This window comes from Coenobita brevimanus, chromosome 51, assembly GCF_032717465.1.
Source record: "Coenobita brevimanus isolate Jiangsu-jjx chromosome 51, ASM3271746v2, whole genome shotgun sequence".
In the NCBI taxonomy this organism is placed as follows: Eukaryota; Metazoa; Arthropoda; class Malacostraca; order Decapoda; family Coenobitidae; genus Coenobita; species Coenobita brevimanus.
Window position 1 is genome coordinate 5,970,211 of NC_137004.1, and position 24,805 is coordinate 5,995,015.

The 24,805-nt window shown below is 42.3% G+C and overlaps 2 pseudogenes; both read right to left on the minus strand.

Annotated features, from left to right (window-relative positions):
• LOC145400297 (lambda-crystallin homolog) overlaps positions 1 to 24,805 on the minus strand; it is a 138,450-nt pseudogene that overhangs the window by 18,426 nt on the left and 95,219 nt on the right.
• Positions 3,229 to 3,347, minus strand: LOC145400331 (5S ribosomal RNA; annotated as a pseudogene).

The window sequence follows — 24,805 nt, forward strand, 5'->3', positions numbered from 1 at the left end:
AGACAAACTTATAGAGGCATAAAGCTTTTAGATCAGATAATGAAGGTAATGGAGAGAGTTCTAGAAGGTATGATCAGAGAAAGTGTGAAAATTGATGAGATGCAGTTTGTGTTTATGCCAGACAAAGGGACCACTGATGCCATATTCATTGTTCAACAGGTTCAGGAAAAATATACAGGAAAGAAGAAGGAACTGTTCTTTGTTTTTACTGATTTGGAGAACGTCTTTGACAAAGTCACCAGAGAGGTGGTGTAGTGGGCAAGGAGAAAGCTTGGGATCAAGGAGTAGGTGGTTAGGGTGGTTATGGCCAAGTACGTGGGTGCTCACACCCAGGTAAAGGTGAATGGAGATTTGAGTGATGAATTTTCCATGAATGTTGGTGTGCATCAGGGGTCAGTTTTGAGCCCCTTGTTGTTTATCATGGTACCTGAAGCACTCTCGCGTGACTTCAGAAATGGACTCCCGTGGGAGATGTTGTGTGCTGATGATTTGGTGTTGATTGCAGAGAATGAAAGGGAGGCAGAGGAAAGATTAAGGCAGTGGAGAGATGGTATGGGGCACAAGGGCTTAAGAGTAAATGCATATAAAGCAAAAGTGATGGTATCTAGAGCTGGTGGCAGTACTGTCAAACAAGAGAGAGAGTAGCCATGTGCGAATTGCCACAGGGGCATGGGAAGTCCTGTAATTCCATCTTCTGCAGTGTTTATGAGTGCATAAGAGATGTAGTGGTAATAGAGGTACTGTGAGATAATGCTGATTTCATGTGTGTGGTGTGTTAGGAAGAGCATGTGGAGTTTGCTTGTAAGTCTCGTGTGTGTGGAGGAGTTTTTTATTTGGGAGACATGTTATGTGCTGGAGGTGGGGCTGGAACTAGCTCTGTGGCTAGAGTCAGGTGTGGCTGGAAAAAGTTCAGGGGGCTGTTTCCTCTCCTGACATTGAGAGGGCTCTCCCTCAGTGCTAAGGGATCTTTCTACGCAGCATGTGTTAGGAGTGCAATGCTGTATGGTAGTGAGACCTGGGCAGTTAAGGAAGAGGATATTCGCAGACTCAAACATACAGAAATGGCAATGATTAGGTGGAAGTGCAGTGCATCCCTGGGTGTGAGGCCTGGGGGTGCTAGGTTTACGATGGAAGAGTTGAGAGGTAAGATGGGACTGGAATGTACTGGTGCTGTGATGAAGAGAAGTAGATTGAGGAGGTCTGGGCATGTGGGGAGGATGGGGCATGATAATTAGGTGCAGAACTTGGGGTGTTAATGTTAGAGGTAGGGTTACGAGAGGTAGACCAAAAAAGACCAGGCCAAGGTCAATGAGTGTGACCTCAGGGATAAGGAACTGAATAGGGAAGCAGCCAGAGATTGAGCAGCATGGACAGCCACCATCAGGTGACCAAGGCCAATGGATGCAAGCATGTTGCAGCCTTCAAAAATGAAACAAAATGAGCAAAACCTGGTGCTGTGGATAAGGGAATTTTGTAAGGTGGGGAAAAACTTTTGGATCTCTATAGCAGTACTTCCACTTCTTAATTAGTATTTAAGCAGGATGTGTCATTCTTAAAGTGAAACAGCCTAAAGTGATACAACTGCTTCTGACTCATAACTAATGGGTCGCATAAGGATGAAAACATTTAACTGACTGCAAATTTAGGGTGAAATATGAGTAATACAATGTGAAAGCTGGAGTTTACTCATCAGCAAGTTAAAGTTACACCAGCATATTTTTACACTCGATGTTTGCACCTTTGAAGGCATCTTAAGTAAGAAACCTGCAGCCATTTTATGACACCACCAAGAAGTACTGTTTGACTGCACAGGGATATCTGTGTTGAACAGAATAATCATGTGTTAACCAAAACAAAGTACTGGTCCTATCAATAGTGTGGATGGGTTACAGACACTGTTGTTATACCTGACTACAAATGACTTCTCCATTCTCAAGACAAATCATATATACATACTGCAGGGTTTTAGAAAAAAAAAAAAAAAAAAACTTTTGTACAGTACATGCATACTCCAGTTTAACAATGCAACTGGTTAGGTAAAACCCCATCGTTAGGCAGGGTTTCGTATATCAGGGTACTTTTAACATGTAAAGTAATGGAAAGCATTTACCAGCCTTGAGTTTCCCCCCAGCCAAGTACAAGACCCACCCAAATGAGCCAAAAAACAAGTTTAAAGCCAATCTAAATGGCCTAACAGCTGTCAAAGATGCTAACCTAAGCCTAACACTTGTAAATAACTCACTAAAACCAACAAATAAAATCGGAAAGTTGTCAAATATATCTGGAAAAAATCAAGCTTAGTAAACTGTACCCCAAAATGATCAACCTAAACACACAATTTTAGTCGAAAATATCATCAAAATCGGTTTTTAAAAAATCAAAACCCATCGTTGACCCTAGGTTTGACCATCATTAGGTGGGGTATGGTGGTATTTCTACCCCCATTATTAAGCCAGGGTATCACATCTAATGATTTAGGTGTATCATAGATTGAGGTATTACTGTATTAAGTCCTAGGAATGTAATGCTGTAATAGCTACTACACTTCCCAAACAACTGTCATGGTTTGGGGCAGCATGTTTCACTTGCAAATGAAAAACCATCAATTTACTGACATCAACATGGGAACCTACATCCCGTGAACCTTCTCTTGGTAATCAGCTGTGATCAGTTCCTGGCACTGAACAGTATCCCATTGCATGCCAACTAACAGCTATTTGTTTTCATTTATGGTTTTCAGCTGCACAGGTTGGTGTAAGTAAGAGGGAAAGGGTGTCTTGTCCAGCAAGGCTGTTTGAGGGCACTACATACCTAGGGCTTGCAAAAAGATGGTTTTATTCTAAAATCCACCAATTTACAAGGCCCGTCAGAATATAGTGCCCTAACAGCTACAAATGCCAACTGCAGGAGGACGCTCATGTAGACTATGAGCCTAACCATTTGGAATTCCTGTTAAAAACTCCCAAAATAGTGGCTAACAATCCAGCAAGACTATCTTGGCTAAATACTACCCATGGCACTGGTAAGGACTATTTATTTCTGTTCCCTTGCAGTATTTTTTTAATGGCATGTTATAAATCTGTATTTCAGTAATTAAATACAAAGATTCATTCATTCATTCATTGCCAGACGCCATGTATCCCAAACGGGGTGGTCAAGGGCTTAGAGTTAATTGTTTTACAGGGAGGGGTACTAATCCTCCACCAACCCCACTTGACACGTAGGGATGCCAACAGCATCTGGTGTTCCCAGGCGGTCACCCATCCAAGTACTAACCAGACCCAACGTTGCTTAACTTCGCTGATCGGACGGGAAGCGCTGTACTCAACGTGGCATGGCCTAAATGGCTCGCTTGGTAAGCTGCTGTACTCAGGCAGTTGCAAGCGTTGGTTCGAAATACAAAGATAATCAACCCAAAACCTTGCTGGTATAACCATTAGAATTTACCATATAAAAGGATTTCACATCCTTCGAGGGGTCAATTGGGATTTTCTTCAGTAAATCTCTAAGGAGGTACAGTGGCTATAAAAGAAACCTTGACATCAAACTCACAAGGGTGATCAGTACAATACATGCAACTGTTTCCACCTGCACCACAGCCATACCCATGGTCAGTCTAGAATGATTGTGTCACTTAGTTATAAACCCCCACATCGGGAAAGCAAGTACAGTCAATCCTAGTAAATCGCAGCAATTTGGGTCTGGACCACTCCTGTGATTTACGAATTCCATGATTTATGAATAATAACTCTTATGTGAAAAATTAATTTGGGTCTGGATTTTGGCCACCCCACCCCCACAGCACCCTACCTACACCTATCTAGGCACCATCAAACACAACCATACAAATTTAGGAATATTCAGTGCATGTATTAAATAGAAATAAGCAATGTTAAGGGATCTCACCTTAATCCTATGACGAAATTGCTTAAGTGAATGGAGTGGGGTGGTGCTGGGAAGAACTTGTTCTTCTCAAACTCTTTTGCCAGCTTTTAAAACTTTTCTTCCTTCTCAACACGACAAATGAGCTCCAAATGTTGACTGTATGAAAACAGCGGCAGCTTCTTGATGCCATATTGCTTAAAGGGCTTCATCGTGGGGTCAGGAGGGGCCATGGCAGGTAGGAGGCTGGGGGAAGTTGCACAAAAAAGGCAGGTAGCTCTCGTGCTCCACGGCGATGGTCTGTAGTGTGCGGACTGGTGGGACAAGAACAACAACAACATGGCGGCATTATTATGCACACTTGCCACCAGGGACACGTGGTGATTGGTTGTTGGGTTGCAATTTTCAGTTTGAATGCCACGGTTTACGATTCTCCTCGGAAAAGGCCCACTTTGTTGCCTAGGTCCGCGATTTTCGTCACTTAGGCTAATAGTGATTTAAGGTTTCCGACAGGCTGACGACCAATTAGCCATGATTTACAAATCCGTGCTTTATGAACACGTGATTTACGAGGACTGACTGTTGCATAGCTCAGTGACACACTGGTGATCAGGGGAAAGACGTTGTACGTTTTGGCTCAACCCTTGGGTATCAATCCATCCATTAATGGTTTTTGCCATCACCCTAAATTAACCATCAGCAAAGAAAATGGGTTGCAAGAAGCTTCGAGAGCAGGTCAGGTATCCAGTGGCATCAGTGTGTAAGAACAGTGACTACTGTAGCATGAGCAGAACCTTTCATCATATGGCAGCCTTCCATATTTCATGATCCTGAGCAATTTCCCTACCCAAACTTCTAGCCCAGAGGTCTCTGTGCAGCATCTCGCTCTGTCCTTTTCAATCTGCCTCTGGGCACAACATATCATCCAGCCCTTACAGTTATCTTTAACTCCACCAAGTTTAATCCAAATCAGATCAAAACTATTTTGGATTCTTGTTAACAAACAAGGAGAGTGGAAAGGTTACAAGAGGATGAGAAAAAGACAGAGTATAAGAGAGAAGTGGAGGAACGATTGGGCAAATATGAATTGGAACAAATGGGGAACGTGGAAGGTGTGTGCAGGATATTTACAGAAGAAATATGTGCAGCATGTGATGTGGTGTGTGAGAGGAAGAGAAGACAGAGGGGGGTGCAAGGAACAGCGTGGTGGACTGAAGAGGTGAGACAGGCTGTGGCACAAAAGAAGAAAGCATACAATGAATGGATGAGAAATAGAGGCATGGAAGAAGTTGAGAGGCGGAAGAGAGAGTTATATGTAGAAAGAAAGAGAGAGGTGAAAAGATTAGTAAGAGAGAGTAAGGAGAGTGTGGATGAGGAATTTGGAAGGAATTTGAGTGTAAAGCGGAGGGACTGTAAGAAAATGTTCTGGAAAGAGGTGAAGAGAGTAAAACAGGGTGGAAGTGAGGTTAGCAGGGGAGTGAAAGACAGTGGGGTTAGCAGGGGAGTGAAAGATAAAAATGGTAGATTACTAATGGAGAAGGGAGAAAAAGTGGGCAGATGGAGAGAACACTTTAAGGAATTGTTGAACACACAGGATGGAAGTTATGCAAATATAAGTGGCTGGGGAATGGCTGGGAGAAGGAAGGAGGTGAGAATACAGGAAGAAATCAGTAGGGTAGAAGTTGTGGAAGCATTGAAGAAAGTTAAATTGGGGAAAGCCCCAGGAATTGATGGAGTTTGTGGTGAAATACTGAAGCATGGGGGAGAGATAGTAGTAGGATGGATGTGGAAGATGTGCAGATTGGCCTGGGAGGAAGGTAGAGTCCCGGAGGATTGGAAGTCAGGTATAATTATTCCCTTGTTTGCTGATGATACAGTACTGTTGAGTGAAGATGAATGGGAGTTGCAAGGTTTGGTGAATGAATTTGGGACAGTGTGTAGGAGGAGAAAGCTGAAAGTTAATGTAAACAAAAGTAAAGTTATGGTGTTTCAGAGAAATGAAGTCACAGAGTGTGCAGTGAGGTTGGATGGTGAGGAAGATTCTTGTTAACAAACAAGGAGAGTGGAAAGGTTACAAAAGGATGAGAAAAAGACAGAGTATAAGAGAGAAGTGGAGGAACGATTGGGCAAATATGAATTGGAACAAATGGGGAACGTGGAAGGTGTGTGCTGGATATTTACAGAAGAAATATGTGCAGCATGTGATGTGGTGTGTGAGAGGAAGAGTAAGGAGAGTGTGGATGAGGAATTTGGAAGGAATTTGAGTGTAAAGCGGAGGGACTGTAAGAAAATGTTCCGGAAAGAGGTGAAGAAAGTAAGACAGGGTGGAAGTGAGGTTAGCAGGGGAGGAAGGTGTAAGTGCATTCAAGTACTTGGGTAGTGTGATGAGTAAGGATGGAACTTTGGGGGATGAAGTGCATGAAAGGGTACAGCAGGGAAGGAAGGTTGTTGGTATACTGAAAGCAGTGATGAGAAACAGGGAGGTGAGTATGGAAGTTAAGAAGTCACTGCATGATTGTCTTGTGATCCCTACCCTGACGTATGGAAGCGAGGCATGGACCTTGCAAGAGGGGAACAAGTCAAGAGTGAGAGCAGTGGAAATGAGTTACTTGAGAGGAGCATGTGGAGTGACGTGGAGGGACAGATTGACGAATGAAGAAGTGAAGGAACGCTGTGGGGTGGATGTGGATGTGGTTGAGAAGATTAGGAGAAATACACTGAGGTGGTTTGGACATGTGAAGAGAATGGAGAATGAGAGACTGACTAAGAGGGTGTATGTAGGTGAGGTGGAGGGAGGGAGAGGGAGAGGTTGACCGAGGATGAGGTGGAGGGATGGAGTTGAGAGGTATATGAGGGAGGGGGGGGGGTGAGTTGGGGGGAGGGTAGCCAAATGGTGGGTGACAGAGCGACTTGGAGGCGTTTTGTCTGCGGCCACCCTTTGCGGGATTAGGGCGTTGGGCTATAGATAGATAGATAGATAGACAATGGAAAAGGGGAAAAAAGAAGTGTGTGGTAATCATAGGGGCATTTGTCTTCTTAGTATAATACGAAAAGTGTATGGCAGGATACTTATTGACAGAGTTAGAGAAAGAACAGAGGAATTAGTTGGAGAAGAACAGGGAGGCTTTAGGAAGGGAAGAGGTTGTGTAGATCAGATATTCATTCTTAGATCTTTAGTGGAAAAGTTTCTAGAGAAGGGAAAGAAGTTGTATGCGGCTTTCATGGATTTGGAGAAAGCCTATGACAGGGTGGATAGACAAGGATTGTGGAAAGTGTTAAGAATATATGGAGTAGATGGGAAGTTGTTGAATGGTGTGAAGAATATGTATGATGGTGCTAAGGCTGCAGTGCTTGTAGATGGTGAACTAAGTGAATTTTTCTCTTTGAAGGTTGGGTTGAAACAGGGATGTGTCATGTCTTCATGGTTGTTCAATCTGTACATGGATGGGGTAATAAAAGAGGTACATGGTAGGGTATGGATGCTGGAGTGGCCCTGGTGAGAGAGGATAGTGTTTGGAAACTCCCTGTACTGTTGTTTGCAGATGATACTGTGTTGTTGGGTGAAGACGAAGGGGAGCTGCAAGGCTTGGTGGATGAGCTTGGGAGAGTGTGTAAGAAATGGAATCTAAAGGTGAATGTAGGGAAGAGTAAAGTGATGGTCTTTGAGAGAGGTGAAGTCAGTGAATGTACAGTGAGGTTGGATGGTGAGGAATTGGAAAATGTGAGTACCGGTACTGTACGTTTATGTACTTGGGTAGTGTGATGAGTAAGGATGGTGGTTTGGAGGGTGAAGTGCTTGAAAGGGTACAGCAGGGAAAAAAGGTTGCTGGTTCCTTGAAAGCAGTGATAAGAAACAGGGAAGTGAGCGTGGAAGTGAAAAAGTTACTACATGACAGTATTGTGATACCAACTCTAACGTATGGAAGTGAAGCTTGGACGTTGTTGGAAGGACACAAGTCAAGAGTGACAGCAGTGGAAATGAGGTATTTAAGAGGAGCCTGTGGAGTCACATGGAGAGACAGGCTGACGAAAGAGGATATAAAGGAGCACTGTGGTGTGGATGTGGATGTGATAGGAAGCGTTATGAGGAACACACCGAGATGGTTTGGCCATGTGGAGAGGATGAAGGGTGAAAGACTGACGAAGAGAGTGTATGTGAGTGAGGTGGAGGGGGGAAGAGGGAGGGGGAGGCCGAGGATGAGATGAAAGGATGGGGTGGAGAGGTATATGAGAGAGGGGGGTGTGAGTTGGGAGCAGGACAGTGAAATGGCAGGGGACAGGGCGATGTGGAGGCAATTTGTTTGTGGCCACCCCAAACGGGATTGAGGCGTTTGGCAATAGATAGATAGATAGATAGTTAACAAACATGCAGGTTGGACTTTACTCTGTCCTGTGATCTTGACTTTAACTGACTGTTCTCAAAAATGAATCACTTCATTCTCTCCTGACCCTTAACCATTCAACAAAGTTTGGATCAAATTTGATAAAAAACTGAGTTGACTTTGTCCCGTAACCCTGAACTTTGATGTTTCTCTTTAACATTTACCTTTGACTGGCTTCTCAAAACAGAATTCTTTTATTCTTGTTTTATCCTCACCCGAGAAAAATTGTTTAAGTTGACCTTGCTGTGTGACCTTAACTTGTGACACAAAACTGACTACTTCATTTTTGCTCTGCCCTCAACCCTTCCCACAAGTTTGATTTAATTGGATGAAAACTATTTAAGTTGCTTCTGCTGTATCAAACTCTGACCTTGTCCAGTGACCTTCACCTCTGACCTACTGGTCACAAACATTAGGTTTACTTACTGCCTGACCCTTAAACCTTCCACCAAGCTAAACACACACATGCTCGCACACGCCAATCAAAACATAACATCCACTTCAGCTTTGCAAGCACTAGTGTAATAATGTTATGAACTATACAGGTATTTCAGCAATTTCCATCGACTTACTCCCTAACCTACTGTAATATTGAGAATGAGCTGTAGGTAACTTTCTTGCAAAACATGACATAATATATATGGCATAATATATTGTAGGCTGCAAGATCTGCAACTTACCAGTAGTTGCTCCTGTGGCACCATGTGATCCAACTGGGTGATAAGTTCAGAGCAATCTTCAGTCTTCCACGATGGTCGAACCTCTAATGTTTCAGACACAGCCTCCATCATGGCACCATGCTGCTTGAGGTACTCTTTCATCCCTGCAATAAAACAAGACTAGGTACACTACCTCATCTATTTCTGGGAGTACCATTTGACATTTGAATATTATGCATACAGGAAGTAAAATAACTTACATTCAGTAACCATATTCATGGAAAAAGTAATAATAATTTAAATAATAAAATTATAAAATTAATTAAAGAAAAGTTGATAAAACTATAAAATTACTATTCCGCGAATCTGAAGAATGTGAAAAAAAATCTCAAACCATTAGAGAAAATTAAATCAAAGGAAGAAGTAATGTATCATACACCTTCAAAGTGTTCAACAGTGCAATAAGGGTATTGTATAATTGTAGGTGCAATGGGCATACCTAGGACCTACCAAGTTCATAACTTAATATCCTTACAATCCCCCCATCAAGATCATACATATCGTCAGAATATGCCTTGCCTCAGGGGTCTGGGAATAGGGGTAAATTACCCCAAATGGGGCAAATCTAAAAAGTTGGGGGTAATGCGTGAGGTATGACAGGTAATGCGTGCAGTATATTACTGATTTTTCACATAATTGATATAAGTTTTAATGAACAAGATGTAAAACCACGTATATTTGTTGCTTTGCCGCCGTAGACTTTGTTGTTGTTGTTGTTTACTTTCAAGTCTGGGGGTAATTTCATTTTACTCTAATAAAATTTGCGGTAATATCCTAAAAAGCTCCCCGACCTTTGCCTTACCTAATCTTATACAGATTGCCTATAACTTACCATAAACAAAGAAGGATGGATGGGCAAAATGTGAGAGTGGAGGAGGCATTTTCAAGGCTATCTCAAGTCGTTTACTTAATGGCCAGACCCTAGGGAGGCATCTCACACCCTCCCACATCCCTTCTCACCCTATCAGCACAACCTCACTTTCATAATGTCAGACATTCACTGCCTTATCATAAACGATCAGTACTCTCATATCACCAAAGCTTTCTCTACTCCCATTTCCAATCATCCTGTTCTTCATCAGCACTTCACTACATACTGAACTGATGTGAACACCCGAAAACAATAATAAGTATCCCCTTGGAAGACAAAGCCAAAGCCGTCTGACACGATTGTTTGAGAACTATCCACGTTTGCTCTGCACCAGCCATTAATGGCTGTGCCCGCCACATGCAAGTTGGAAGACGGGGAGGGGGTTCGAATTGTAACATACGGGTGTCTTGTATGTGAAGCACATTACAATCGTCGCATGCATTACCAGAATATTACAAAAAAATAAAATTTTTAGTCAGTTCAAGCTGATATTCTGACAACGTAATTAGTAATTTTTAAAAAGCTGGATTACATCACTCCCAGGCCCTGAAGAATCATGCTGGCAGCGTTAATTAAAACGTACGACAACAAATGCAATACAACCTGAAATCAACTGTAGATCGAAACAGCCAGACGGTTAAACAAGTGAGTAGAGGGAAGCCCAAGGGAAAGGTGTAGGTGGGTGGGAGACCGCTTGTTTTGGTAATGAAGTGAGAAGTGATGGTGGCGGCGGACTGGCGGAGAGATGCTTGCGGTGGAAAGGAGAGTATGGCGATGGTGGGGGAAGGATTAATGTAAATAAACATGAAATAAATACATCAGTACTATTATTTCAAAGACGATCGGTCCTCATTCCTGATGAGAGGAAGTAGGTGGTGGCGACCATCATCCACTCACTTGATGTATTGTAGTGCTGCCTACTTTTTCCTTAGCCTTTATCATTCTTTTTCTGTCTGCCCTCCTCTCTTCCTACTTCTTCCATCTTTCCTGTCGCTTCTTATTGCTTTTCTTTCCTTTACAGGTGGCTTTACATTGAGTGACAAGCCATATGGTTTCCTGTAAGCCAAGAAACTATTACAACGCTGGGTGGTAACCATATAACCAAACCATACGTGCTCCCTACGTGTCAGCAAGTGGGTTGGTGGAGGGTTAGTGCCCCTCCCCGTAAAAAAAACTCAAAAGTCAAATGGCCACCCCTTACTGGATTATGGCGTCTGGCAATGGATAGATAGACAGATAGATAAAATCAATAGCAAGCACATTTAGCTAACAAAGCTCATTTTATAATATAGATACAGTAGATAGATAGATAGACAGACAGACAGATAATGTTTTGTGAACTGAACATCATTTTTTATTGTCAATGACTACACAACTTTGAGGAGACTGCAACTCGGCAGACTAAAAGAATAATATCTCCCGTGTGTGTGTGTGTGTGTGTGTGTGTGTGTGTGTGTGTGTGTGTGATCATTAATATTTCTTTGAAACTGAGTGATGAATGAAAATAGAATGAAGGATTTGATAAGTTTACGTCAGTGGCAAATGAAAAGGTTGAGTTTAGCAAAAATTAAACCCTTGGGTCACATACTCGTATTACAGGACACTTGACACTGCCATGGTGGAAGCATTAGTGGGTTTCCTGTCCCAGTAAGTGTTGTGGCCGAACATAGGCTATGTTCTGAATCCCTGTACACGAGTAGGGTACGGTAAATTGGACACTAGCTAGTTGAGCGCGCGGTTGACTGTAAGGTCACTGGTGTCTTCATTCCTCACTCTCCTGGCCCGATAGAAGATTTTTATACGGGAAACAATTATTCCTACTGTTCTGAGAGAGAGAGAGAGAGAGAGAGAGAGAGAGAGAGAGAGAGAGAATCAAGGTCGCATATTGTCTCGTATGGTCTTGGAAGCCAATGCCCCATTACTCCTTGCCTCCAATAACCATATATTTCCACAGCATGAATGGGCATAAATTCCAAGGTAAATTATGCGTGTAAAAGGTATCAAAATATGCCATCACCCATATTCTAGTGTGTGTGTGTGTGTATTTACCTATTTGTATTTACCTATTTGTAGTATACAGGAATTGAGCAATGCTCGTGTTGTCCTGTCTCCATATCCACATTTATCAAGTCTACCTTTACACACATGAATGTTTTTCTCATGCACCACCTCTTTGTCTAAGTCGTTCCAAATATTTAAGAATATACCTAATTGTGATATACACGGAATGTACTATGCTCGTGGGTTTCCGTCGCTGTTTCTCAATAAGTCGAATTTAACTTTAAACTCGTTTATGTTTTTAGACTGGACGATCTCTTTGTCCAGGCTATTCCATAAGTCTATACTTCTGTAAGGAAAGCTATATTTCTTGATATCCTTCAAGCAGCTTGACTTTTTCAATTTCATTCCATGTCCTCTTGTTGCTCTCTTATCCCATACAAACAGATCTTCTTTGTCAATTTTATCTACTCCCACCATGGTCCTGAACACCGCAATCATGTCTCCCCTCTTTCTCCTTTCCTCTAACGAAGGCAAATCCAGTTTTTCCAGCCTCTCTCTGTATGACAGGTCTGTCAGACTGGGGACCATCTTGGTTGCTGTTCTTTGTATTCTCTCAATCTTGTTTATATCTTTCTTTTTGTGTGGGGACCACACTACCGCTGCATATTCTAACCTGGGGCGGATCATGGCCACTATCAATTTTTTCATCATTTCCTCATCCATATAATGAAATGCTACTCTTATGTTAGTCAAGAGCTTATAAGTCTCTCCAACTATCTTGTTAATGTGCTTTTCTGGTGACAAACTATCTTGGACCAGCACTCCCAAATCTTTCTCTTCTCTCCTTTTTGTGATTAATTCATTACCCAAAAAATAATTCAGTGATGGTCTCTTGGTACTTTTACCCATTTCCAATATTTTACATTTCTTTACATTAAATTTCATTTCCCACGTCCGGCTCCAATTGTGTATCCTATCCAAATCCTCCTGCAGTATTTTACAATCCTCCTCAACCTCTATCTTCCTCAAGATCTTTACATCATCAGCAAACAGACTCGCATAACTGTTCACTCCATCTACCATATCATTTACATAAATCAGGAACATTACTGGCGCCAACACTGAGCCTTGAGGGACTCCACTTGTTACTTCCCTCCATCCAGACATCTTTTCCTTTATTACTGTCCTCATTTGTCTGTCTCTCAAAAAGTCTCTCATCCATTCCAGAAGTTTCCCCTTTAGTCCTCCTATATATTCTAGTTTCCACATTAGTCTCTTATGAGGTACCTTGTCAAAGGCCTTCTCTAAGTCTAAGTACACACAATCCACCCAACCATCTCTCTCCTGTACCACATCAATCGCTCTTGAGTAAAAAGCTCAACAAGTTTGAAACACATGACCTTCCACTTCTGAATCCAAACTGACATTCAGCCAAAATATTCATCTCTTCCAGATATTTTATCCATCTGTCTTTCAGGATTCTCTCACACAATTTTGCGACCATGCTGGTTAGAGACACTGGTCTATAATTCAGGGGTTCTTCCCTGTTTCCTCCCTTGTAAATTGGTACCACATTTGCCCTCTTCCATTCTTTTGGCACTTTCCCCTCTTCCAGTGAGCATACAATTAAGCTGTGAATTTTATCCACCAGTTGTTCTCTGCATTCCTTCAGTACCCAATTAGAAATTCCATCAGGTCCTGGGGCTTTCCTTACATCTTGAGTTTCAGTAATTTATACACTTCCTGCACCTCCACTTTTATATCTTTCATCACCGGAACATTTCTAATCACTCCCTCCCCTTCCACAAGCTCCTTTTCTTTAGTGAAAACTGACTGGAAACGTTTGTTCATTATTTCTGCTTGCATTGCCACATCATTAAAGACCTCTCCATCTACTTTCAGCTTGGTGATTCCTTCCTTTTGTTTCAGTTTGCCATTAACAAATCTATAAAACAGTTTGGGTTCATCCTTGCATTTGTCAATTATACCTTTTTCAAAATTCCTTTCTTCTTCCCTACGTATTCTTGTGTATTCGTTTCTTGTTCTTTTATATTCTTCCTTTGTTCTGTCGTTACCTCTCTTTCTCCAATTGTTCCACGCCTTATCTCTCTCTTTTTGGCTATCTTACACCTTCTATTAAACCACTCCTTTTTCCTGTTTTCTTTCCCTCTTACTCTTGGTACAAATTTTTCCACTCCCAAATTATAGAGGTCTAGAAAGATATCCCACTTCCTCTGTATCTCTCTTGTTTCTCTGAATTTTCTCCAATCCGCATTTTCAAAAAGTTTCTCAATCCTGTAAAATTTGCTTTGCCAAAGTTGTATCTTCCCTGTCTATGAAGCTCGTCTCTTGGCTCGACGTTTCCTATTAACATCTGGAACTCAATGACCACGTGATCACTTTTTCCCAAAGGACAGAGATATTCCAATGATTCTATTACATCAGGTTCTTTGGTGAACAGTAAATCTAACCTTGCTGGTGTGTCCTCACCTCGAAACCGTGTCTCTTCTTTGACCCACTGCGTCATCACATTATTCATTATTATATTTAATAACATAGTACCCCACGAATCCTCGCCGCCTCCCGAGTACCATTCCTCCCAGTTCACCTCTTTACAATTAAAGTCACCCACCAAAATTATATTATTGCTTTTCTCAATTATTTTTTGCAAGTAGCTAGCCATATCTGACAACATCTCATGGTATTCGTCATCCTTCCATGCTCTCGTCTTTGGGGGAACATACACTACCGTGTGTGTGTGTGTGTGTGTGTGTGTGTGTGTGTGTGTGTGCGTGCTTTTTCTCTTACAAACTTCTAATATCTAGGGGCACACATGAATAAAACACACATAGGGTTTTAAAATGTGCTCTTACTCACAAAAACGAAGTCAAAGAGGGTGAGGGAAGGTGTAGCGAACTGCACAAAGATATCATTAAATGCAAGGTCAGGACATGGAGGAAAGAGACGTGACAAGAGACTGACTTATTTATTATACTTATTGCACAGACCTTGTTACATCCACTTTTTTTTTTTATATGTTTACACTACGACTGGCTGTAATAAGTCGCAAAGGATGGAGATTTTTTTTTTTCTTTAATAGGCTTACAATATATACTGTAAAAATGGTTACGACAGACAGTTACCCTGCTAACGCAGGGTTACACTGCTGTATCTTATCAACTCAGTAGCAACAACACATTAAATTATTATAATTATTATAATAATAATAATAATTATTATTATTATTATTTACTTTTATAACTATTTTTAAATGGGTGCACTAACTTCCCTCGGCTTCAAGTGTTTCCTTGTGAGGTGGAAAAAATAATCAGCGTAAACGAAAAAAAAAAAAAAAAAGCGTGGGAAAGTTAGGTCGTAATGCAACCCTTTTTTTCATCGATCATCACTGTGAAAGGGATCCTTAAGTAATCAAACAGAAATACACCAGGAAGCAGCTTAAACTCATCGCACAGTGACGGATTATAAATTATCAGAACAACTGTGCACCTGATGATGAAGGGAAAGGGGGGGGATGGAAACGGTGTGGAGATCGAACTCTTGAGGAAGTTCACGCCATTTCCATTTTTTCGCATTTATGACACATTTTTGAGTGGCCTGTAGTGGCTTCCATCTGTTTGGGTTTCTTAATCGCATACTGCTACTCATGAGCGTGCGGGTCTGGTCATACTTGCCTTTAAATGTCAGCACTAAGCTGCCTAGTCCCGGGTCCCTAGGCTCCTGTTTATATGGAGTAAATTAGAAGCGGATGATGAACGAAATGAATGCAGAATAATTGCTCGAGCCTGACAGTGGTCAGCTTACAAACTGAAGCTTACTTAAAACGTCATTCAGGCTCAAGCAAGAAACGTAACATAGCCTACGTCTCCCCCTCTTCTTATGACACTGAAAAGTAAGGCAATAATTATAAACCTATTCAAGAAAAATATTTACATTCACCTTATATACAGTTCTTTTCTTAATTTCCCAGTTGTAAGTCATTCGCCCTGTATTTCCCAACAACGATCGTTTATTCTTCATTGTACAATAAACTGACATACACAAAAATTATGCTCAAGTTGTATGCCTTACGGCGCATCCACACGTGTGATCAAACATGTGCTGGCAACATGTAAGCAACACAGTAACGAACACGCTGCAAACATGTTGGGAACAGCAGCGTCCAGATCATGTTGACAACATCACGATGAAGTCTCAGCTGCCTGGTATACTTATCCCATCGCCTCTGCTGCCTGATTTCGAAGCTGCACTGAAACATGTTTGTATACATCTGTCCAAATACTGCTGCAAAACATGTACCCAAACATGTTGCCAGCGGTGTTCCCAACATATGCTCGACAGCACGTCTGGACGCGCCCTTACATAATGCTTTTTGTATCCAAGGGTTACCTCGAGGAAAAAACAACGGATTAAGACGATGTCATAACTCCATCATTCACACACACACACACACACACACACACACACACACACACACACACTCAAGCTGACGATCACGACCATCAGGTGATCCTGACTGACCCGGTGAATTACACACACACACACATTCACCCACCGTCGATTCTACCAATGACACCCCCCACACACCCAACATCCCCCACCACACACACACCCAACACCCCCCCACACCACCCAACACCCCCCCACACCCAACACCCCCCCCCACACACATACCCAACACCCCCCCACACACATACCCAACACCCCCCACACACACGCTCAACATCCCCCCCTACACACACACCCAACACCCCCCTACACACAAACAATAACAAAGAGTTGAGTGAAAGGAAACACCAAGGGTCCTATGACATTTAACAAGCGGCCCTGAATCCCGGAAAAGGGTCTCTTGATCACATCTGGGGGCTGAACACACGAATACCAGCTTCAGTGTATTCTTGCTACTTCCAGACGATTTTATTCAGCCTAGGGGTTATTTTTCGAAGTGGAGGGGTTTGATACAGCTTTCAACAACCCCTTCACTACTCGGGGTCTCTTCCAAGCCGAGTAAAATCGTCTGCTTGTGGCAAGAGTAAAAACTAAGCCATTCAGTCTCGTGTACTTTTTTTTTTATTTTTGCCAACTCCAGACTATTTGAATACACGCGAGGAACTATTTTCAACTGGAGGTATGTAGCCTTCACTCAACCCTTCACCACACCAGTACAATAAATAAATAATAATCATCCTCACCACCTTTCCCACCCCACAAACACAACACTTCTGCAGTACATACGACAAACAACAAACGACGATTTTGTCTTCAATGATGATACAATTTATCTACAACAATCAAACTCCTTCCCCGACACACTTCTCGTTCCTTTGTATCGTCTCCCACCCCTTTGACGTTCTTCTCTCAACTACAAAACAAAAAAATCTTCCTTTCTCGCACTTCGTCACCCAAGTTCCCCCCACCCCTTCCCCCATCACCCCGGCAACGCCACACCCCCAGCCACCGCCGCTCATTGGCTTATTGCGGTTGCCCTTACCCCTTCTCCCACCCTCCCTTCCTCCCTCATCGTCATTCCTCACCACCACCACATATTACCTGATTCCTGAATTATTCATCATCTTTCTTCACTCCACTTTATCGTTATTCTTGGCTGCGCTTCAATGCTCATCTCGCATGAGAAGTCGTGCTGCTCTCTCTCTCTCTCTCTCTAGGTGAACTTACGTTCCTCCTCGGGCCCAGCTTCCCAGGGATTTATTTTCCATGGATCTATTTCTATCACGGACCAATAAATCCCATGAACCTTATTTTCCCACTATCCACTCACCCATCCAGCCAAATCACCCTCCCACCCGCCTACCCTGCCACCAACCACTGCCTACCCAACAACCCATGGACTTATTTTCCCACTACACACCGACACATCCTTCCCACTCACCATACCCACCCACTTACCCTGCCCACCTACCACCTTGCCTCCCCCCTCACCCATAGACCTGTTTTCCCACTACACACACCCATCCAACATTCCCATCTCTCCTGCCAACCCACACTATCCCATCTTGCCCCACCATACCCAACCGAACTAACCACCTCGTTCACCAGGCCCCTCCACCCATCCCCCCATCCACACGACCCGCTGCAATAATTATATTAATATGGCTGGAGAGGGGAAAAATTGAAAAAAAAAGAACTACGGTAATTGGCCTCCATGCTCCACTATAATGACCTGAACGGTGACTTAAACAGTAATTCTAGCTATCAACGGCGCCTCTTCAGCAACTTTAAGCCACAGTAATAAATGTCTGGTAATAAGTCACCCGTCAGACCCACCTGAAGCCCTCTAGACAGTAACTCCTCAGTTTCCATAGCAGACAAACACACTTACAGACAGACCCACTTTCTAAGATATGGATAAATATATACAGTATTCTAAAGGCAGCATCTGTATGCCTATCTATCTCTGTCTGTGATGTCAGCTTTGTGGGAAGCATCACGCAAAAACAGTACGGGATATCAACGAATTCCCAAAACAGAAGTTGTTAACAACACTCTGGAGTGTGAGTTACAACAAAAAAAAATTCTCCGCAAACCATCCCAGTTTGCCTTCTTGCTATAAAGAAAAAAAAAATCCTTTATGGGATGAGGAAAAGAAATTTTAACACTCCTAGTAGTAGTGACCTATGGACCAAGGAACTGTGGAGAGTGTCAGCGAAGTCAGGCAAGTTATTTTATTTTATTTTTATTTTTTGGCAATTTTGGTCCTTTTGGGGGTTTTAAAGAAACCATAACGTGGTTGATGACCTCTCATACATTATGAGTTATATATACTGTATATATATATATATATATATATATATATATATATATATATATATATATATATATATATATATATATATATATATATATATATATATATATGTATATATATATATATCACCTCATCTCAACAGCCGTTCGAGTGTCTACTGCAGGTCCGGCCTGTCCCTACCGAAGTGGGGACGATACAGCCAATGTATTTCTACCAAGTGGCTTAGGCTGTCTAGCGGAGATTGTATGTAGGGTGAGAAGTGCTTGTAAGTGTAATTGTTGTGTTGGAGTGGCTTTGGATGTGTGTGTAGTCTGTGAACCATGTGTGTAGTCTGTGAACCAAGTGTAATCGGCACGCGCAAGCCAACTGAGTGCAAGCATACTTTATAGTATGCGACACTGGTTCAACCACAGCACCCCTCGTGTCCGCCAATGCAGTACGTGGCCAGAAGAACGCTCCCAAAGTTTATTATCCTGACGGGGCGCGAACCCTCGTTCTTCAGTGTATGAAAACGCACACTTTACCAGTATATATATATATATATATATATATATATATATATATATACACACACACACACACACACATACACACACGTTAGCGCATGCAAAGAATAAAAATTAGGCCAATACTAAACGTTTGAGAGAAAAAAAAATCCCTGTTATATAAAAAGACAAGAACAGTTTGATGTTAATGTATGTACACACAATCCCTGGATCATACACTGATAGTTATTTCTTGTTTTTTTACAAATTCCCATCAGTCTGTATGTGGTTCATATATCTGCACAAGATGAGCCTTAGGAAACAAGCGAGGATCAGAAGAGTTACAAGGTGTAAGCAAGAACTGTAGGAGAAATTGTATTGGGAGGGAGGAGGGACAAGGAGTGGTGGGTGCAGGGATTAAGGTGTTGGTAAGTAAAGGAGAGGAGGAAAGGGGAGGTGACGAAACAGATCGACAGACTGGCATACAGTGTGTGTGTGTGTGTGTGTGTGTGTGTGTGTGTGTGTGTGTGTGTGTGTGTGTGTGTGTGTGTGTGTGTATTTGCGCGCGTGTACGCGCGTGCTGATAGAAGAGGGCAGGGAGTCAGGAGGCCACACTCAGTCGGGTCTTGGCTCTCGACCTGTCGGCACGCTCTGCTCTGCTCGGCCCCGTCCACCTCGCATCGCATCGCATCACATCGCCTCATCTTCAACATTCCTCAGTTGACACTACTGCTCTGATAACCTAACCTCACGTTTTCTTATCCACCTCGGCTACTGACACCAAGTTCACTATACCTGGTCTGACAATAGGCGTGACCAGTACGTGACCACACGCTGACTTTAATAGACCGTAACGTAAAATAATCAAATTTAACTTGGTTTGTTGCTAAACACTGCTCTGATGTAAATTATAGACTAAAAACAAAATCAATCTGGTGTAACCTGACCTATTGCTGACACCAGTTTGATTTAAAACTGACAAGTTTTATCTAAATTTGACACCAAGTTGATTTAAAATTGACAAGTTTCATTTTAATTTGACACCAGGTTGATTTAAAATTGAGAAGTTTTATTTAAATTTGACACCAGGTTCATTTAAAACTGACACCAGTTTGATTTAAAACTGACACCAATTTACTTTAAATCTGACACCAGTTTGGTTTAATTTTGACACCAGTGTGACTTGAGACTACCATAAAATCTGACCCGATAACGATTTTTAACTCCGATCAGCAAGTAAATCGAAGTGATCTGACCACCTGCAGAGACCAGACCAGACCAGACCAGACCTCTCCTCAGTCCCCTCCCAGCGTTCAAAGTCAAGGTAAGTTTTTCCGCAGTTATTGGCAAACTTGGGATTTTCACTCTTCCGCGAATTCTCCTATTCCCATTCTCAACCCCAGCCGTCCTTTCTTTATTCTCACATACCCTGCTATACTCTCTCTCTCTCTCTCTCTCTCTCTCTCTCTGTATTTCCACTCTTCCGCGTATCCTCCAATTCCCATTTTCACCCTCAGCCGTCCTCTCTCTCTCTCTCTCTCTCTCTCTAAGCTGGCTTGAAATTGCCATCTCTCCATGCTGAATGCAGAGCTGTGGCAATAGATTAACACCACAAAATACTGCGTCAAGAGGAAGTGCTATGGAAATGATGTAGAGCCGTAGCATTGCCTTTTTCCGCAACTCAGCTACGTGAAATAAGCTGTAAAAGGACGAAAATCTGGGCCAAGTTAAGGTGAAAAGAGCATAGTTTGTTTTCCTGGTCTGTGTTTTTCCTCTTTCCTCTGAACGACTGAGGACAAAATTTCGCCTAATATTTCACCTCTTAATTTTACTAATATTTCATCTCTTTTAACTTTACTAATATTCGCAAATTTGGGTTCGTATTCTCGTCGGTTGAGGAAGCTCCCTAACACCTCTTCTTTAGTGATTTATTTTTAGCATGTAGTTAGTTAATATCTTTCAGTACGTTACTAATGCAGAGTATGGCCATATTGGAATGATTTATATAACACAGATGAGAACAATAAGGTGCAATAAGCAAAATAAATCGCTTAGGAAAAGGTCTTAGGGAAAATATGGGTCTTGGTAAGTGACTAAAGGAGGAAATTAATCAACAAGCCCTGAGAAATGTATGAGAGAGGGGTGTGTGAGCTGGGAGCAGGGCAATGAAATGGCAGGGGACAGGGCGACATGGAGGCGATTTGTTTTTGGCCACCCCTTACGGGATTAAGGCGTCTGGCAATAGACAGACAGACGGCCTGAGTGACGTAAAAACGGTCATACATTAGGAAAACTTTTGTCCTGTACAGTTTCTGCCCTTAACATCCTTTCTTGTTTTCATTTATTCATTCTTCATTATCCTTCACCGTTCCCTTCATCTCAATTTTCACCTCTTCTGACTACTAATCCTTCTCTCTTCTCTATATTTTTCAACAATTTTTTTCAGACTTTCTTTCTGCATCCTCCTTTCATTTAATTTAACCACACATACTGGATTACAGGTTCTCTCTCTCTCTCTCTCATTTAATTTAACCACACATACTGGATTACAGGTTCTCTCTCTCTCTCTCTCATTTAATTTAACCACACATACTGGATTACAGGTTCTCTCTCTCTCTCTCTCATTTAATTTAACCACACATACTGGATTACAGGTTCTCTCTCTCTCTCTCATTTAATTTAACCACACATACTGGATTACAGGTTCTCTCTCTCTCTCTCATTTAATTTAACCACACATACTGGATTACAGGTTCTCTCTCTCTCTCTCTCTCTCTCTCTCCAGTATATTTTCCCCCTTCCCTTACTCTAGTCACCTTTTTCATCTCAATCCTTCCAAAATCATTCCCATTACCCCTTCCTTCTCTCTTCCATCTTCTCTTTTCCACCATTTCTCTCTCTCTCTCTCTCTCTCTCTCTCTCTCTCCACGTGCCCCAGCCTCACCTTTAAGTAATCAGACAGCGACGGGTCAGAACAACATACGTACCAACACAGGCTTCCCACCCCACTGTAAACACACCATCCACATTACAAACACAACATTATTCACAACCGCATCAACACAGTATTCATATATGGTTGGATATATCGAAGTTACGAGTGTATGTATGTATGTAAAGCTAAGCATTTGTACTTTATAGATGCATCAGAGCAGAGCGACTACGTACCTGTATTATGTAACAATAACGGGTGAGCGAGTGTGCGTCTGTGCATGCCCGCGCGCACACGTATTCACACTCAGATGTATACACAGTTATATATACAGTACACACACACACACACACACACACACACACACACACACACACACACACACACACACACACACAGATGCACAACGCAATACAGCAAGGGATGCCAAAGCCAGGTTTGTGACCCACATATTCACTAAATGTGGCTTGTGAGAAATACTACTTATTGTCTAACCAATGTTCATGTATATTCAAGAGCGACTGTTTTTTTTTTTTAATGCAAGGAAGAAGGAACCAAAGGCCAGGAACCCACAAACCGTTCCTTCCAAGAAAAAAACAAAAATACAACAGAGAGTCAAATTCATCTACCAACTTATGTTCGATAATTTTACTGAGTCCTTTGAATTACGCTCAAAAAAATGACATCAGCTCTAAGGTTTATTTGCTATATTCCTACAGCCAGGTTGCAATATCATAATAATAATAATAATAATAATAATAATAAAATAATAATAAAACAGAACTATAAAGGCCCACTATACAATACAAAGGGTGTTTTCCCAACATTTGGTTCTCTGATATCGCACAGTTGCTGAATGCGTTTTTTTAGATGTACAAATATACCAATCGCTAAAAAGACAAAAAACGTGTATATGTTATGAAGGAAAAAGAAAAACGGCCGTAATTATCAGAATCATCGAGTATGGTGGCGCCCCGGGAGCCTCACTGACCTCCAGGTTTGCTAAGTTGTTAAGGCAATGAAATGTGAATGGAAGTTACCCTCGAGTTTATATTCTGTCTGTCTGTCTGTCTGTCTCTCTCTCTCTCTCTCTCTCAGTTTATTTTCCCATTTTCCTTACTCTAACCGCCTCTTTCTCTTGTGTCCATCATCCAGAACTCATTCCCCTTAACCTTTCCTTCTCTCACCCCTCCTCTTTTCCCACCACTCATTCACATCTGCTCTCTCTCTCTCTCTCTCTCTCTCTCTCTCCTCTTTGCACCCACCGGATGTCTAGTGTCCCCCAGTCTTTTTCCCATAGGTCAAGCCCCTTCGTTTATCTGTTACCACCTCCTTCATCAATTCTCTTCTTTCTCCCTCATTTTCTTTCTCCATCAACCAGCCTGCTCTTATTTCCCCTTTATCGCCACATTCTTTACCTTCCATCCACATTAGCCAACTACTTTCCATCTTTATTATTTTCTGTAATCATCAATCCCGTACTCGCAAGTTACCCTTTATTCCATCATCCTTCCTTCCTTCTTTATTAGCCAGTACACACCTTGCTTTTCTTTATCATCCGTAGTTTACGTCTTATTTTTCTCCCTAAACACGTCCTTTCTTTCATATTGCTTCCTCCCTGTCCGCCACTCCTCTTCAGTCTGCTTCTATCCTGCCTCTTCCCATCACCCATATTCTCCCTCTTCCTTACCTCTCTATCAGCCCGCTTACCGCTCCCTCCATCCACTCATCGCCTTGTTCCTTCCCTCTTCCCCCAAATGCCTCCTGTTATCCATTTTTCATCTCCCTCCCATAGGATTTTTCCTTCACCTTCCATCGCATTTTTCCTCCTTCCCACTGCATTTTCCTCCCCTTTCCACAGTATTTTTCCTCCTCCTTCCCACTGTATTTTCCTCCCCCTTCCATCTGCATTTTTCCTCCCCCTTTCACAGCATTTTTCCTCCTCCTTCCACACATTTTTCCTCCATCTTCCACAGCATTTTTCCTCCCCACTGCCTTTTCCTCCTCCTCCTCCTTCCACAGCATTTTTCCTCCTCCTTCCACAGCATTTTTCCTCCCCCTTCCACAGCATTTTTCCTCCTCCTTCCCACTACATTTTTCCTCCTCCTTCCCTCCTCTTCGACCTGTGCTGTTTCTCTTCCCCAGGTGAGGTGGTGGTTAACTATACTCATTTTACTCTAACTTGGCCTAAAATTGCCATCTCTCCATCTCGAACGCTGAGCCATAACAGATTAACACTGGAATTTGATGCTAGTCACGAAGAAGTGCTATGGAAAGGATGTGCAGCCGTAGCATTGTCTCTGCCACTAAGCTCTGTGAAATATGCAACAAAAGGACGAAAATCTGGGCCAAGTTAAGGTGAAAAGAGTATAGTAAGTATTATATATTGACGGTGGTTTGGTGTCCGTCTTTTCTTCTCCTTCGTGTGTGTGTGTGTGTGTGTGTGTGTGTGTGTGTGTGTGTGTGTGTGTGTGTGTGTGTGTGTGTGTGTGTGTGTGTGTGTGTGTGTGTGTGTGTGTGTGTGTGTGTGTGTGTGTGTGTGTGTGTGTGTGTGTGTGTGTGCAGGAAATTGTCATAATGCTGCTCTTCCCTCCCTCCACGCCAGACGTATCCTTCCTGTCTCTTCTTCTCCATCAGTCACCTATCCTTCTCCAGTGCTCCCTACTTTCTTACTAAACTGCCATCCCTTTCTTCATTGTCTTCCCTCCTCTTACCTCCACCTATATCACCTGTTTTCTTCCCCTTCCTT